This window comes from Oxyura jamaicensis, chromosome 5 (assembly GCF_011077185.1).
Source record: "Oxyura jamaicensis isolate SHBP4307 breed ruddy duck chromosome 5, BPBGC_Ojam_1.0, whole genome shotgun sequence".
Classification (NCBI taxonomy): domain Eukaryota; kingdom Metazoa; phylum Chordata; class Aves; order Anseriformes; family Anatidae; genus Oxyura; species Oxyura jamaicensis.
Window position 1 is genome coordinate 55,478,714 of NC_048897.1, and position 17,823 is coordinate 55,496,536.

Consider the following 17,823-nt stretch of genomic DNA (forward strand, 5'->3'; position numbering starts at 1 on the left):
ACCACACTGCTGCCAGATATCCTCACTCCACATTTTATGGGTGTTTTGAGATTGTTTTATGAGATCCAAACACTCCAATGGAGGTTTAAATCCATCTCTATATAGCCCAGTGTATAATATCAGGTTGATGACTGGACTTAAGTGCTTCCTGCATGAGTATGACTTAAAGTAGTTTCCTTAGCAGAGATCCATACAAATAAAAGTGAAAAGGAATCAAGACAGAACAACACTCCTGGTCGCCTTAAGAACCACAGAATTACAGAATGATTATCCGTCAAATGCTGAACATATGAAGACAAATCAGCTGCTAGTTTTCTTTCACAGGATGACATGACCTAATGATTTGTCAATGTTTTTCCTTTATACTATTATTTTTCCAATGAACTTCTTTCTTTTCAACCCCTAAGTAAAAATTTATGACAAGTTAGTTGGAATGACACGTTGGTGTTATTTCTGTAGTGTCTCTATAGAGGATGTGCTATAACATCTTTATCTCACTAACTTGTATGGATATGGTTTGTTATATCCAAAAAAGTACAAAACTGAAGAACTAGGGTAAAAGCTCTTTCTAGTAGTCTTCAGCATCTATTCTGTCAGTGAAGTACTGGAAATTCAGACATCAACTATGAAAGCAAAAATCAGCAATTACAAGATTCAGGGATATTTGAGTACTTTTCACATTAGCGCCTCATAGTTTAAGTTTCTCACCTTCCAACTGTATGCTTTTTTCTTTCACCAGAAGCTAGATTCTTAACTATTATTTCCCGTCCCAGCTGTTTTTAAGCTCCTCTTAAGTAATTTACGGTATTATTCTTGCCCGTGTTTTATTTCATGTAAAAGCCTGTCTATTTCTAGAACCACTGGATTGTCCTTCTTTATTTACCATGCAGATACCCTGGACTGAGTACAATTCACAAGGAAAATTTTGAAGTTGAAGCATTTTGGTGGAAACGACTTTAAGTGAAGTATTGTTAAGTATTAAAAGTCAAAAAATGCTAAAACAGCCTCAGGTTAAAGCAAAGAATGCCCAGTCTTACACAAAGCAAACTTTCAGTCTGCATGTACGTGGCAGGTTGACCTCGGCCAGCTGCCAGACAGCCATCAGGCTGCTCTCTCACTCCTCCTCCTCAGCAGGACAGGGGGAGTGAACAAGATGAAAAAGCTCAGGGGTCAAGATGAGGAGAGAGAGATCACTTATCTGTTACTGGGAAAAACAGATTGACCTGGAGGAAATTAATTTAATTTATTGCCAATTAAAAATAGAGCCAGATGATGAGAAACAAAGACAAGATTAACACAAGGCCCCCTCTCTCCCACCTCCCCATGCCCTCTTTCCAGGCTGAAATTCACTCCTTCGTTCCCAACTCCTCTGCCCCCTCCCCAGGAGCACAAGGGAAACAGCTGTGGCCAGGCCATAATATTTCCCCACTCCAACATGGGTCTTCCACCAGGTGGCAATCCTTCAGGGCAAAACTACTTCAGTGAACATCCTACCCAGGCCACAGATCCTGCCAGGAGAGCCTGCTGTGGTGCGGGCCCTCCACGGGCCTCAGTTTCCTTCACAAAATGGCTGCCTGCTCCACCACAGCCCGCTCCAGGGTCTGCAGGCAAACACCTGCTTCCCCGTGGTTGCAGGGGAATTTCTGCTCATACTCCCCCTTCTTCTTCTTTTTCTTTTTTCCCTCACACCTCAGTGCCATGTGGCATTTTACCTGTTCTTGAACACGCTTTCTGTGAGGCACCACCAGCTGGGATGAGGGGCTCGGCTGTGTCCTGCAGCAGGCCAGAGCCATCCACGTCCAGCTCCTCACAGAGCGGCCCTGCAGCCCCGTGCCCGAGCCGTGTTCCCCAGCACACACTGCGTGCTGGAGCTCCCACCACGACCTGCGGCTTGAGAAATGGCTCCTGTCACAGATCCAGAGTAGAAATCAAGTGGCCACATGCCAAAGACATTTTTGTAGGGATTTATGCTTTCAATTTACAGACCTTCTGAAATTTCCCTAGAACTGTTCTACTAGAAACAGTAGAAACACACCTATTTCATAACTCCCAGGGCAGACCAGTGCTCCAGACAAATAAAAAATAAATCAGAATACATAAAAACAATTAATAAAAAACTGTATAATTAAGGCAAATCAATACATTTTGTAAACCCAGGTTCTCATGTGAGTTACACATTACTTTTTCCTAGCAAGTGCTCCCCCTGGGGCTGACCCTACCCCGTGATCCGCTCTGCTCGCCATCCATGTCCCTGTTAGAGCACAAATTTATCATGGTGCCCATGTCCCCAGCAGGCCAAAATGGCCCTGGCTGGGTCCAACAGGTGGGATGAGCCATGTCACTTCAGAGAGACAGAGCTATGTTTACAAAGACATTTCTTCATAAAACACAACACAAGGTACATCTCTCTCAACACATCTCTCTGTCAGGAACAGCATCTTCTGTCAATTTCAGAGAACAGAACAGGAAGAAGTCCAACCATGGAGACTGGCACAAGCACTTGTTACTAAAAGCCCCATTAGATCTCCCATCTCCAGGCAGTGCACAGATGACCTCAGCTTTCGAGATCCTATCCAAAAGCAGCTTCAGGGACCACAACAAACTCATCCCTGAGCAAAAATCATGCCATTCTTCTGCCACGCAAATTGCAGGCAGTTCGCTGCCTGGAATGCAAAAGCAAAGGACCAGGCCTCATGGCCTTGCTTTGGAGAGGAGTAAAGAAAGGGCATTACATTACTAATCAGAAGAGGCAAGCCTAGAGAGCTAGAAATGGAAAATTGAGCTAAAAGAAAGTATTAAGCTGTGTTAGCTACCAGTAAAAACATGTACTGTTTTGCTTCTGTCACCTCTTTCAAAATATTTCAGATGCTTAAAATACATTGCTAAAAATATGTTAGAGCAAATCATTAGTGCTCAAGACACAACAAAAAATGGCACAAAGGGTTATGTGCTAATATAGTGGAGATTGTAGTCCACACATCTTCTGCTTCCTATTTGAAGTTTAATGAAAATGTGCGTGTTTATTTTTCTTTTCTTTTCTTTTTTCTTACCAGTGAAGAAAGAAAAAGAATCCGTTCAGCTGAAGGACAGTTAAATCAGGAAAAAAAATGCCTCTCTAACTACCATGTTGAAAATGGTTTTAGGCTTGTTCAGATGACATTCATTGCTACTTCAACCTCTCAATAAAAACTTGGAAGACCAGATGGAAATAATTATTCCAGGTGCTCAGAAAAAACTGTACCTAATCTATTATTTCATTATTATGTTAGTGATGAGGACATCACTAACAACATTTCAGAGACAGCTAGTTGCCTTCTATATGTTGCATTTAATCTTTATTTGTGAAATCACATATGGCAATGAGTTAATCTTAAAATAGACAATTACCATTGTGCTAAATTGTTCTATAAACACAGCTTGCTAAAATAATACATAATGAGATGCTCTTGTTTTGTGCAGGGTTGGATAATTGTGAACATCCACAAAAAGAATCTTTATGGATATTTCCATCTGATGAGTATTTTTAGATCATTAATGCCATTTGATTTGAAACTATTTCTGTCTTCTTTTGCACTGAACAAGAAACTTACTTCATTCCTCTGGCTTCTTGTGTAGGTAAATTTAGCAGGAGAGTTAGGAATAAAATGTTTTTCCAGTCTCAGTCTGAATTTCCACAGATTACTGCCACACTATTCTATTTGTGTAACTGCTCTGCACAGCTCAATTTGCCATGAAATTTCACTATGAAGTGTTCTACCCAGTTAAAAGATGTTCCTCATTCTGCCACACAAGGTAACAGAAGGAAGAACTGCTCTTTCTGGTTTTTCAGCTCAGCCATTGTCTAAATGCTGTTGCCTTCAGTAGGCACAGCTCTCACTTCAGTCACCGGGCTGTGCCTACATACAATAAACTCATTCCTGTCCTTGCTTCTACACAAAGACTCACCCTGCTAAAATCACTGCTATGTTACAAAAATGTCTACATACAAATCAACCTCAGAGTAATGTAAAAATCCCTTCCAGTGGCTGAAGTCTAGCAGCAAAAGTGCACCTCAGAGCATTCCTGCTCGTTGCCCACAAGTGGGAAGATTGACAATGTTATGAGTTGTATTAAAGACACTGTAAGACTTGGATATATTCATGCTCTTCACAGAACGCTTCCACAAAAACATGGCACTGAAGGAATACTAATCCTATTTTTGTAAAAGTCATGTTGCTACAGAGAACAGACCATTTCATCCTGGACAGAACAAGGGAGGTGTCAGTCCCCTTTGAATTAGGGCACCATAGAGCAGACACAGAACAGGCCTGTGAGATAAAGGCATCTTCTGTTGATAGATCACTTGTTTTCAATAATCTATGAAAATACAGAACACAATTATGATGGCTAGAGCTGTGAGTAACTTCAGAAGTCATTGCACTTTCCAGTGGCAGAGAGAAAGTTTCTTACTTGGATCGAATCATCAGTTAAGCTACACTTAAGATGCTACATTTCAGACAGTAGCATTCCTTTTCTGGGATACTGAAATTTAAAACAAACTTGACTGAAATGGAGCTTTGCACACAAGGAAAAAATATTTTTTTTGCAGTAACGTTAACTAGGAAGTGTTCTTCACAACACTGAAAAAGACAACTCTATGTAAGAACTTGGGTTAAAATGTCCTTTCCCACAAAAATCACCATTCTTTACTTTGTCTACAATTAAAGTACTGTGCTTAGATAAAGTGAACCACATCCTGAGCATATCTAAATAGAGAAAGCAGCCAACAGCTACTAAAGAGTTTTGGCTCACTGGGTTTTTGCTTGCACAATACTTGCAGGGTATTATACAAGTTAACAGGCTGCAGCTAGAAATAAGAACTTTCAAAGCTGGGATTAGCAAAACACTGATGTATTCAGTCTTCTGTAGCATCAAACAGGAGAAGACCAAATTATTTTTACACCTAAAAATGAAAACACTGAGATTCTAACACTGTATATTCAGAAATTGGTTTACCACAAATAAGAAAACATGTAGAAATCTCAAAGTTAACATCTACAGAAACCACCCTGCATTTTAATGGGAAAAAGACAGTAAGCGTATTGTGTAACTGTGATTTACTCACCTTTTTCCAACTGGACAAAATGACCTCATCTTTAGATATGCTTGTAGCAGCTGGGGAAGAACTATTTGTTTCTGTTTGTCCTCCTCCCCTCTCCTCACCTCCCCATGCAAAAAGAAAAGCAATCAAAAGTGATTACATTGTTTTGCAGGAAATCCTGCTATCTTTTCTCTTCTGGTTCTGTTTCAATATAAATTTCTTCTAACAGAAGATATTTTATCTTATCAAACATTACACATTGTATGAAAAAGTAGAACAATTTCATGTTCATCATTCAAATCTTTAACTAAGTAAAATCCCATAATAACAGAACATTTTGTGCTGATGTCATTCCACTGGGAATAGAAGGATTTAATTTAGCATATTGTAGGAAAGCAATATTTTTTTCTTAAGGTCATATGCCCATAGGATATATGATTACACTGAGCCAATGGAAAGTTTTACTCTCTAAGTAACTCCACAGAGCTAAGCTTCTCCCTAGGTTTATAAAATATACCTAGGTGGATATTGACTTGAGGTGAGGGGTAAGTCGTAAATAAAGAAGGAATACTCACAAGTGCAAGAGAAATTGTATCAGGTTTTCAAACCAAAAGAAATACAATGTTAAGAAAGTTGTGTATTGAAGTGAGGAATTGATAGCATATTGATGAGATTTTAATAGCTTACACATCCAGTCAAATATAAAAAATATGTTGTATTTTAAAAGGCTCTTTTTAATGCTTGCCCTTTCTTTTAGTCAAAGAGATAAGTTTTTCTTCTGCCCTTTGGAGAAAGCTGTATTCATTCACTGGAGAAACTACTCACCCATGATTAAAGACAGCACACGTAAACTGCTCTTACACACTCAAGACAACTACAAATTTCAGCATTCTTGAAAAAGATCCAAACTTAGCAATTTGGCTATCCTTGTTGGGAAATATATATATAGTAAGTTGTTAGGAAGCCCCTTCTAATGTTATGAAGAAGACATGTTATTCCAATTATGTCAGACTGCCAGCCGCAGTCCAGGTTCTTACGTGAACTGTAGCACAGAACTCACCAATAAAAATTTTATTCAATTCAAGCTTGCTGAGTGCTGAAGCTGAGATCCACTGGAAGAATCTAAAACTACTCAGGGCTTGCTCTCTGCTCCTCGTGATGCACACTCCTCCTGCTGAGGTCTGTGGGCACTATGCAGAGTCTCTGGGTGGGGGGGAAAGGTGAGAATCGGATCCCTTAGTCACAGCAGATTCAGCTTTCTGTACAGTCTGTGCCGAGGGAAACGATCAGCAAAAAACACATTCTGACTACTGATAGGTACTTTCAAAAATATCAATCAACAAATCAGAAGGAGGAAAATTGAGCAAGAGGCTGTGAGATAAAAAGTACAGCCCAAGAGAAATAATGAAGTCAATTAAACACATTGAAAAACACAGAGCATTGCAAAGCAGCACAGTCACAGAGCAAGGATTTACAGATTGATGTTCTCCATCAGCCTCTCTGATCTTACTATCTGAAAGTAGTCACTGGCCTCAAGGTTTCATAGGCAACAGTTACAGACAACTCTGAAGTACAAGACTACGTAGACCAGTGAGTACATACTTTGAAACAAGCAGAACTCATGAACTGAGCTTCGAACTCATGACTGAAATAAGCAAATTTTGTCTCAGTATTGTTTCTTTTGGGTAACTCAATTTTCATTTCTTTCTTACAATAGCAGCTTTTAACAAACAGGGAGTGCTCACACGCACACACATACAAATGGAGCACGGGCAGCTTTATTTGGAGCCTTTTCTTTGGGGGCAGCTGATGTTATTTCAGACCAGTTTGTACACTTTCTGCCTATTAACTTTGGCTATTCTGATTTTGCTCACACAGCAGGGATGTGGCCATTAATATTAACAACAGCATGGGGGCAGATGGGGTTCAAGTTCTATTCAACAAAGTGACAAGGGGGCAGCATCAGTCACACAAACGTGACACTAAATCTAAATATGCGATTAAAAATATTATGTAAGGAAAAAAAAAGGCACAAAATGCAGACTTTTACAACAAAATACAACAACAAAAAAATCCAGTTTTCTGGTGCCATGCCATAGTGTCACTTGTGCTGCTGTCCTTGAAGATGCTTTACCGTCAACTACATACATGCCATTTTCATTGAGCCAAAATCCTGAATAACTCGTTTCACTGTGCCTGTGAAGGGGAAGAAGAAAACCCATTTCTTGCAATTGTACATGACTGAACTTTAAAACGCCTTCTCACAACATTGCACCTACAGCACTACTGTATATTGATTTCTGTTTGAGTGAGCAGCGTGGAAAGTCTGTAGTTGAGTGTAGTTGAGTAATTAAGTTGATTTACTTTGCACAGACCACTTTTGAGCACTAAAACAGTGGAAAGTCTTTAAGTAACTGACCAGGTACTTCATTTTCTCTGAGCTTGGTGAAATAGAAAAGCAGATTCCTTCCCACCATCAATTTTCCTGACAGCCCATCTTCTTCCCTGTGTTATCTCTTTCAGCCTGTTATGAGGAAGCCTTCAGTAAAAGATGTGCTTGACTGCAAGGTTTGCTGTCACTGCAAGACTATCTAAAAGAAGAACATCACACCTGGGACCAGCATAGAGCCTAGAAATACTACTGTAACAGTCAATGTTTGGATGCATTTGTATATTTGTGTGGATATGAGGGAAAACATCTACATCCAGATCTTTTTCTTTTTATAATTCAGTCTAGCCTGATAAATACATTTTCATCCTGCATTTGATTAATTATAACAAATGAACAGACTTGCATAACTGCAACAAGCAGGCTTGGCTTGCAGCAAGAACTGCTTTAATAAATTCACGATAGCGTTCATACTTATTTCTTGCTCCCTTATTTGTGATAAAACATTTAGCTCAGAGTCTCCATGATGCTGAAACTTAACGTTATGCACATGAGCCAGCTTATAGTACCCTTACATTTCTAACTTCACAGAACAGTGTGTGCAGCACAATGGAGAATTCAAACCTCTGTCGTTAAAACTGAAGCAAGACACCTGTAAAATTGCCTCAAGTTAAGGTGACATTTTGGTGCACAGTAGACTATACTAGTGTGTTATCAAGAGCAGTCATTTGACCCTGAAATTCCTTCCTACATGATCAGAATTTGTGATGAATGGCAAGGCTTCATGGATATTTTTTTTCACACTTGTTAGTAGCAAAATAGAAGATACACACTTTTATTCTGTTTTGTTTATTCTGATCCATATGGAAGGCAACAGTGCTGGGATTTTTATTTTTATTTTTTGAGGGGGCACAGGGTACATCTTCTAAATGTAGATATTCCCAAAGGTGGTCAAAGGTGGTCATTTGTTTGCCCCTTCTTCCATGCTACAGTTTACTGAAGTATTCAGATTTATGCCCAAGTCATTTGTGGAAAAGGGGCTATGTGGTACGTTTACCAAAGGATTCTGTTCTGCTTCTCTCCTGCTTATTATTAGCATAATTTACCAGCCAAAACCAAGCAATACTCACAACAAAAGATCTTCTTGACTCAGTTAGATTTCAGTGACACTTTTCACTGATATTTTTTTTTCTGAAACCAAAGTCTTCTAGAAGCTAGGTAGGCAGCACCTGCATTTCTAACATTAAGCAGTTTATATTCTAGATAGTTAAACCTTCAGTTTTGTGTACCAAACAGGACTAAAAAGTACAACTCAAAATTAATGAATCCAAAAGAAGTAAGAAGAGAAAAATACATTTCTTCTTCCCTTTGTACGAAGTGAGTTGCACACACAGGTTCCCTTGAGTTCAACAGTGATATATAGAAAATTAAAAGGACTGCAGAAATTCTCTGTATATCCTTAGCCCTTTAAGACGTTTTCCAAGATTCTCCATCTAAAATAACATTCTGCAGTCTCCCTTTCCTTCAGTCCCAACAGACAGTTTCAATTATAAAACCTGCTGAGATAAGGTCTCTGCTTCATGAGACTAATGAACATTTGAAATTATGTACTGAATTAATGGTTATCGGACACAGAATAGCTATTTGGCAGATGATTTCATCACTTCTTACTCCTTGGAGGTTATTGTCAAAATGCAGTCATTTGGAATAGAAGCATTGATATGATAAAAATATTAATTTTCTAAAAACTGAAAGCTAGTTTATAACAGTTCATTTGACCTGAAATACTCAAATATGGGATTTGCACTGGTTTAATAAGAAAAGGAGTTTTCATGTAACACAAAGATATCAGATACAAGGGTGGTATTTTGTTTGTCTTTCCCAACTATAGTAAAAATGAAAAATTGAAGGTCACCTGGGGATCAATGGGGAATCAATGTAATTCCCCATCAGCCATGGTTTTCTTAGAGCATTATCTCAAGAGAAGTATATACACAGCTTTAACATAAACTAAATAAAACAACCTCACAGTCAAGTCTTAAAGTAGAATATTATGTGATATTAAGTTATGAGAAGAACTGCAATTTAATTGACAGGCTGGTAGCAAAGTATTGCATTTGAAGATTGTATTTGAAGAAGTTACCTTGACATGTGGATTTGAGATTGAGATTACAGTCACATAAAAACATACTGAGATAAAATAATCTTGTGGTTTTTTGTTTGTTTGTTTTGAGTAATTTATTGCCAAAATAAAACCATGCTGGAGGAGGACAGTGCCTCAAAATACCATGAGTATAAATAACACTAATGGGAAATGCCCTCTTTAATGTTCTAATGGCAAAAATAACAAACTGTCATGGAGCATACAGATAATGCAAGAGGAAATATTGAGCATATAAATCTAAATTGACTGAAGAATCATTTTAAGTAGCGACTTTGGAATTACATTTTAAAGCATTGTTTGCTATTTATATATTGCCCTATAATCTGCTTGAGCTATAAATACTGTTTCATCCAAGATAATTGCTACATGACCGTAAAGAAGATTCAGATCAACTGTTGAACTCCTGCTGTCACTGTAGGTCAAATCACTTGATGTCCCCAGCTAATGACTTCAAAAGACACTAACAGAATTTGCTAATGAATTCTTTTTGCTAATGAAATTGTGTGAAGAGTGTACTAACTCACCTAGGCACCTTTTAACACTTTGGCCTCAAGTCTTCATCTCCTGTCATGTTCTTTCTCTGACCACTTTGTGCCAGAGCTGCCAGAAATGAAAGGAGGAACTGGGTATCCCATCTGCAAAGATGGGCTTTCAAAGGATGAAGGTATAATCTGTCAGCTAGAAATGTGCTAAGCCATGGATGTCAACTAACGTACACCATTGAGAACTGACAACTTTGTATTTACATTTTTTATTTAAAGTTTTGCCGCCTACAGCAATTAATTATCGATCAGTGAATATATATATGAGATTTGATATCTTTTCTTAAAGCTAAAATTTCCAAGTTTTTTCCCAGCAATGGCAAATTTAGAAATTTAGATTTTTTAAATTTCAGATTGAAATTCAATTCAAGAGTTGATTTTTGCTTTCAAACAACTGATAATTGGCAACACTATCCTCTATAATGAAAATATTGAGACCAAAGAGACTTTGTGAGGACAATGCTATTCCAGCTTCATACCATCTTTTATATGCCCAGCTTTGATGTTCCTTTAACTATCATAAACTGCTAAATAAGCAGTAAGGAGAAAGCAGTGCCAGTTTAGAAAATGCCAAATTTCTTGCATTTGAACTGAAAAGGGGCCTTGAAAGGCCAGTATGTGATGGCATGTACTGCTTCAGCATGCAAGCTGTGTCATAGCTGGCCAACTACAACTGAACCACCCTCTCTGTGAAGCACCTGATGTTATTTCTACTGGAAGAGACCTGGTAGACTTAACTTCCAACTGAAACTAATGGATTTATAAATTTTTAATTTCAGTTTTTGATAGTTCCCTAAGGAAATGATCTTAATGTTCTGAGTAACTCTGTCTGAAATAGGAAGAAAAAGGTTTGTTTTTTCTAAGGCATTTTGGGAGCCAGTAGGACTTTCAGTACACTGTTTTTTCAGTGACTTTTTTTTTTTCTAACCTTGTAATAACCAATTGTTGCTAAAGTGCAAACTTCTGGTACAGGCTGGCCAATATCACTTTCCATTTACACAGCTCTGCTACAACACAGTCCCTGGCAAACGTACAAACAGGGTCCTGAATCACCTCCAAACATAACTGAACAACCTCCTGGTGATCTGATTATCCCTTTATATCTTCGATGCACTTCAAGGAAGGGACTTCCCATGCAGTTACACCACCCTTATGTGGACCTATTTGCAGAGCAGACAAGGTGCAGTCTGGCTACAATCTGTTTACGTGGAACAGTTCAGTGAAGGTATCAGTCCTTGCTTGGATATATTTCCTTCCAGCATAGAGGGGGATCTCCCACAGGCTTTATTGGCTGCTTGTGCTCTTGAAATAACTGTATGGGGGGAAAATTGGAGACTGACTAAATGCCTTGGGCAATGAACTCACTGAAACAAGCCTCTTTTTAAGGTATTTGTCATAACAGTTCCGACAGGCTTGTATGACTCAAAAAGAGATTGCTCACACACTCATCAAGCCAATTTATTACTACAGTGAATTTCAAATTGTATCTGGTAGAGACAAACTGTATCTGGTTAGTACAAGGACATGCTTGTACGTACATTTAATCAAGCATGACTGTGAAACCTGGAGAAACTTGAGTGGATGTAGGTAATGATTCAAAAATTATATGCTTTTCTTTTTTTTTAATTGGTGATGTAGCATAGAAAAGGAAATTTGTATTTCTATACCATGAGTGTGCATATCCCCAAGCACTTTTTAGCAGTTACAATTTCTCAGCTGTTTTTTTGTTTGTTTATTTTACTTCAAATTGAAGTAAAACTAACAGTTAGAGCAAATATCTGAGGTATTGATTCCCCTTTCTCTGGAAAGAGAAGTTTTCATTTTCTCTATCATTCACAAATCACCACAGTGCTCACACAAAGTCAAAACATAGCCTTATCACAGCAAAGGTGAAGCAGATTTGTTGTTGATTAGATGTTAGATGTAGACTCTACCTTCAGTGTATCAGGTTAATAGCAACAAAGCCACACATTCAACAGCTAGAAGATTGTTGAGAACCTTCAACTTCTATTTGGATCTAAAGTAATTCAAAGGTATAAAGCACATTGCTGTATTGAATCACACAGAGGAAACAGTAAAAAACTGCAGCATTTCAGGGGATACTCACTGATTTAACTGGTGTAATTTCCGTTCAAGATGCTACATGGTTAGAAACCTCAGCTATCAAACACAAGTTTCAAAAAAAAAAAAGTGAACATTCCAAAGTATTCATTACTATTCATGTATTCAATTGCTGCCAGAAGAAGTTTCTTCACTGCATATGCCCATATGACTAGTTTTGGTCGGGGTCATCATTACATGTCCCAGCTTTACCAGTGCAAGTTCTCCAACATGATTATAATAGAGGAGAAAGTAATTTTAAAATATAGTTTTATGAAATCTGAAGTGATTTTATTGTATTTCAGACATATCCAGAAAATTACGCTATATTTTCAAAAATGTTAGAAATCATTTTCATATGCAAGTTTTATCTTTTTTAGATTTCTGTTATTAAAAAACAACAAATCTAGTTACACTGTTCATATAATACAATATCTTTTCTGAAAAGTGTTATTATAACTCCACTGTGAAGTAGCTTAGAATAACCTGAAGTATTTTTCTTAAGAAAGACATAATTTCATGGCAAGAAATCTTAACTCATACGCAAAGGAAAAGGACAAATAGAACAAGTTGAGAAAACATTAAAATAATAATAATAATAAAACAGCATTCAACCAATGCAAGCATAACACTTTGGCAGGCAACTAACCCTGTCTCAATACTTCATTTTGAGCTCCTTTTTCTTTTCTAAACAAAAGAAACGCCAAGACACAATTGTATATTAAGTGTCCTTATCCATTCCAAAAGTAGCACTTCAGTTCATTGCAAAGAGCAAGAAAATTATGGCCGTGCAGTATTTCTGAGCTATCCAGACAACAATAGAAGGTTTGAAGGTTTTCACCAAAATCAGAGGAATAACTTGGTTCCAAGATACCGACAGAATAATGACAAAAGAAATACAAAGTAATGGATGAGAAACTAGATTAACAAAGAAGTCTTCCAAATTGTTCTCATTTGCATGTTTGCATGGACATCTATACAGCAAAAATAATGAATGGTTTCAGAGAAATGTACACATTATAGCACCGTATCTTAGTTACCAGCATGAGAATTTATAAGGAGGCTGTCTGACACACATAAGGAATGTGGTTTTCACTCACTAATAAAGGCAAAATCCATAACTGAACTGCACTGCAGTATCCATCTTCTTAAATGAAGTCTCTAAAAACTGTGTTTTTAAATTGAGAAAAATGAAACATTTGCTTATGAAGTAACTGTTGTTACTCCTCACTGTACCAAAGCCATTTTTATTATGAATGCATTATTCATAATAAATCATAGGTTTATGACATTGCATTGCAAACATAACAAAAGCAACTGTTCTAAATTGCTTAAAACCATACCTTTTTATGGAGAAAATTACTGACTTTAGAAAGGAGATAATTGTAAGAAAGCATAAATAAGCATCTTTGAAATGATTAATGACTTGCAAAAAAATGTTTTCTTAATACAGTTTTACAAAAAACTTAAACAGATCAGTAGAGTTGAACCACTAATGAGTTGTCCTCTTTTCTGAATTCTACATAGATACCATTCTTACTCTTAAAAAACAAAATTAAAAAAATAAAATAAAATAAAATAAAATAAAATAAAATAAAACAAAATCCCACAGAAAGGAGGGAAGCTCAGGACAAAACTTAATTCTTTTTATCCCGGAATTTCAACTCTAAGATCAACAGTATTTACACAATATGAAGACCATAGCAAGAATCACTGTTGTCTTTTTTCAAGCTAATTTACACTGCATACTTGGATCATTTCCCATTCATCCCTACTTCTGTCACATTAAACATTTAGATTGCAATTATGAGAAACTGCTCCATGTGACAGAGATAGTAAGAAATAATATATTGTAGCTTGAAGGGACTGATACAAGTGTGACTGTGGGCATTCTCTCACAACTACAATATAAAACTTTCATACAAAAGAAGGATATAACAGTACAAAGATCTGGGTGTAGGTAAATATTGAATAGAATAAACTTCAGCAGTGTTTATAACTATATTTATAACTATATTTATAACTAACATGATATATATTTAATAGGTAGAGTACAGGAGTCACAGAATGCAGAGTCCTTAAAGGCAAGCAGTTTGACTTTGGTATTAATTTAGCATGGGAACTTTGCCATCCTTTGAAAAGGTTCAGTGTGCTCTCCCATCTATTTTATGGACAGGTTTAATTCTAGCAGCCTAAGAAGGATGACTGTAGTCATGACCACACTTTCCTTAAAATACGCCTGCAAAGGAAAAATTACTAGATTTTAAGTATTCTGGCCAAAAGATTTTAATTTACATTACTTAGTTTCTGCTGAAAAACGTTTGGGTTTACAGATATATTAATAGGTCTGTACTAATGCAGAGGCTGTACATTTTGGTTCTAGAAAACTGGAAAGGAATGCACATTTTTTTTATCCTGTATGGTTTAGTATTTTTTTACTTGTTCAAAAAAACACTCAACCAGATCTCATTAAAATACACAGGGAAAAGTTTTCAAGTATATCTCATTATTTTTTATTCCCTTTTCCACTATTTCCTTTGTTTTAGCATAAATACTTCCTTTTTTTTTTTTAAGGTCTAGAAATATTTTTAAAAAGAACATACCAAATTATTTGACCCTGCTTTCTTATTCTTCAGCTACCAAATGCAATGTCTGCTCAAGATCATTCACTGATCTTCACCTTAATTAATTTCCTTTTTCATTTTCATCCTTATTTTTCAAAACCTTCTAAGCCAAAGAAAAGTAGGAAAGTTCAAAAAGTTAAAATGCAAAGTAAGAAAAAAAAGGAAACTCTCTTACATATGCATTTTATGGTCTTAAAAAAATACAGAAGCAAAAAGTAGAAGATTAAAACAGTTCTTCTGACAGAAGAAATCAAAACCCTTACAAAATAATGTCTCTATCTCATTAATAATTCTCATCTAAAATTTATCTCAAAATTGTTTTTCCATTTACAATTTTTCCCATTGTGTTTCCTACCATGATTTTTCTACTTCTCTTGTAAAATGAGAAGCAGCAAACGAAGATCCACAGCCCACAGTCTAGGAGGGTGATAAACACACAGAAGTGCCTGACTTGAACAGCTGTTTTCATGGAGGGGACATCAGGGCATTCTAGCAGATGTGGATCCCAAGGGAGCTGCAATAATTTTGCCTCATCCCCTTCTGTGATCATAGTACATATGTACGGCCTCCATAAAGGTGGTTAAGAGGATAACAAGAAGCTGCTTCAATTAGTTCTTTACCAATAGAGGAATCTGTATGCAAAGGACATTGTCAGCTGGACAGACCTGCTTTGGGCCACCAAAACAGCTCAAAACATACTTACAGGGTGTCGTCATCTGTCCATTATGTTCTTGAAGGCAAAAATTAAAAAGGCTTGCCCCCAAAAGTTTAATTCTTTGGAACATGTTTAAGGCTCTGGTAACAGTAAGATAAAAATAATAATAATAGTAAAAAAAAAATGAAAAAACCCACAAGTTCAGTGTGTTAAAGACATGCAATCATCCATTTCTTAAACTGCAAACAATATTCTTCATTAAAAATATTCTTAAGAAATGAAATTAGGGTCGATTTTTTTAAAACAAATTGCTAATGGGCAACATTTTTCAAATCCATTTATATACATAAGACTACTCAAGAGAATAATCAGATTTGCAAACCTGCATCTCCATAACTACGCAACAAGTCTTCATACAAAATCAAAGTCCCGCTTTGACAGTTATTAAATCAGCACCTAAAAACAATGCTAGAAGAATACGAAAATGGCAAAGTCAATCACACAAAAGCTAGAAAGTCCTAGCATAAAACCTGTCTATGTTTATGTACTGTAATATCATTATGATCACATTTTCTCACTGAATCACTGACTAATTCCATTTACAGATGGATTGTTCTCATTAAGCAAGCAGCCATTAAGTATTTTCAGTTTTTTTTTTTATTATTATTACTAAACAGGTTCCATAATCTACTTACTAAGCACTACTCAAACTTTGATGATGAAATTATTCATTTCCTCATGCCTCGTGGGATTTTATAAGATACTTTCCACAAACACTAAAGCAGTTTCACGGCAACCAGGAGGTAAGGGGGTAGTAGAACCATTTCACAAATTGGGAGCTGACACCTGCAGAAGTTATGATCAAAAGTGCCTTTTAATTTGCAGATCCAATTTAAATGCCTCCCATTGGATTTTTTTGAGTAACTATCATTATATAAAACATTATATTGAACATTTAACATGCAATTTCCATTGCTTCTGTTGCTACTAGGAACGTTTAGCAGCGTGCAAATCAGATTTCCAGACCTCAAAGAACACAATTAGCGAGCATTAATAACAAGAAGTAGTTTGCTAATAGCATCTCGTGAGCCACTAAAATTATACCATCAGATGGTAGGGTTTTTTGCTCGGTTGTTTTTGTTTTCTTTTGGTTAGTTTTATTTTGTAAGCTTTGACAGGTATCTACAAGCTGGGCTTGCAAATTCTGGGTTCCTGAGTCACCCACTCCATCAGACAGCATCATGGCACCTCTGTGACGCTAAGACAACAGTAGCAGGAACATGGACAGCAGGCATCTCCTCACCCTCAGTTCCCAGCATCTGGGACTGATTGAGGGAAATCTCCTGCTTGGGTTCTGCAGCTCTGGCCTGGAACATGCCCAGTACAGATGAAAGGACTTAAAAGATTTAAGCTGCCAAACTAAGAAGCTTTTACTACACATGTGCAAATTGCAATTTTTTTGAAGTCTTGCAAATTGGCAAAATTTGGGTTATTTTCAGCAAATGTCACGCTGCTGATTCCCTGCCAAATTTCAATCCCTGCTCCTATGAAGTAGTGATTTTCTCTATAAATTGTTACAAATGATCTTTAAGTGTCTACAAAAGAGTCGTTTTACCTTGTCTTATTTTCAAAATTATTTGACTCATTTGACACGAAAATTTCTATTCCTAGGACAACACTTTAGAAAAGGGGAAAAGGTCTTGCCAAAAATTAGTCTGACAAAGCTTGAGGCATAATGTGTTAGCAGTAGTTCCATCTATAATTTATAAATGAACCATGTGGTGAAACACTTAACTAGGATCTTGAATAAGCAGTCCAAATGAACCAAGACACAGTGTTGTACGGATTACAGCAATAGTGTTGTAGAGTTACCGAGGGTTGCTCATCTGTTTCCAATTTGTTTTGATGAAGTTTTTTTATTATTTTTATTTTTTTAGTTTTTTGGTCCAATTTCCTCTTTTTTTGGGCCATCTAATTAAATACAAAAGAATTCCAGTTTTATGACATGGCTTTAAATGGTTCATTAGTTTTTATGTATTGATAGTAAATCTGCTAACACGTCACTACGCTGAAGGTGACCAGAAACAGTGAACATGGTTCCAAATTCACTCCCCTCCACAGCAGAGGAAGCTTCAAAGAATCTCACCAGCTGAATACAATAATAGATACGCATTGCAACAAAATCTTAATTTGCAAGCACTACTATGAAATACTTTATTATTTAAATTACTGTTACGTGTTATAGCCTTATGTGGTGCAAAGATACTTA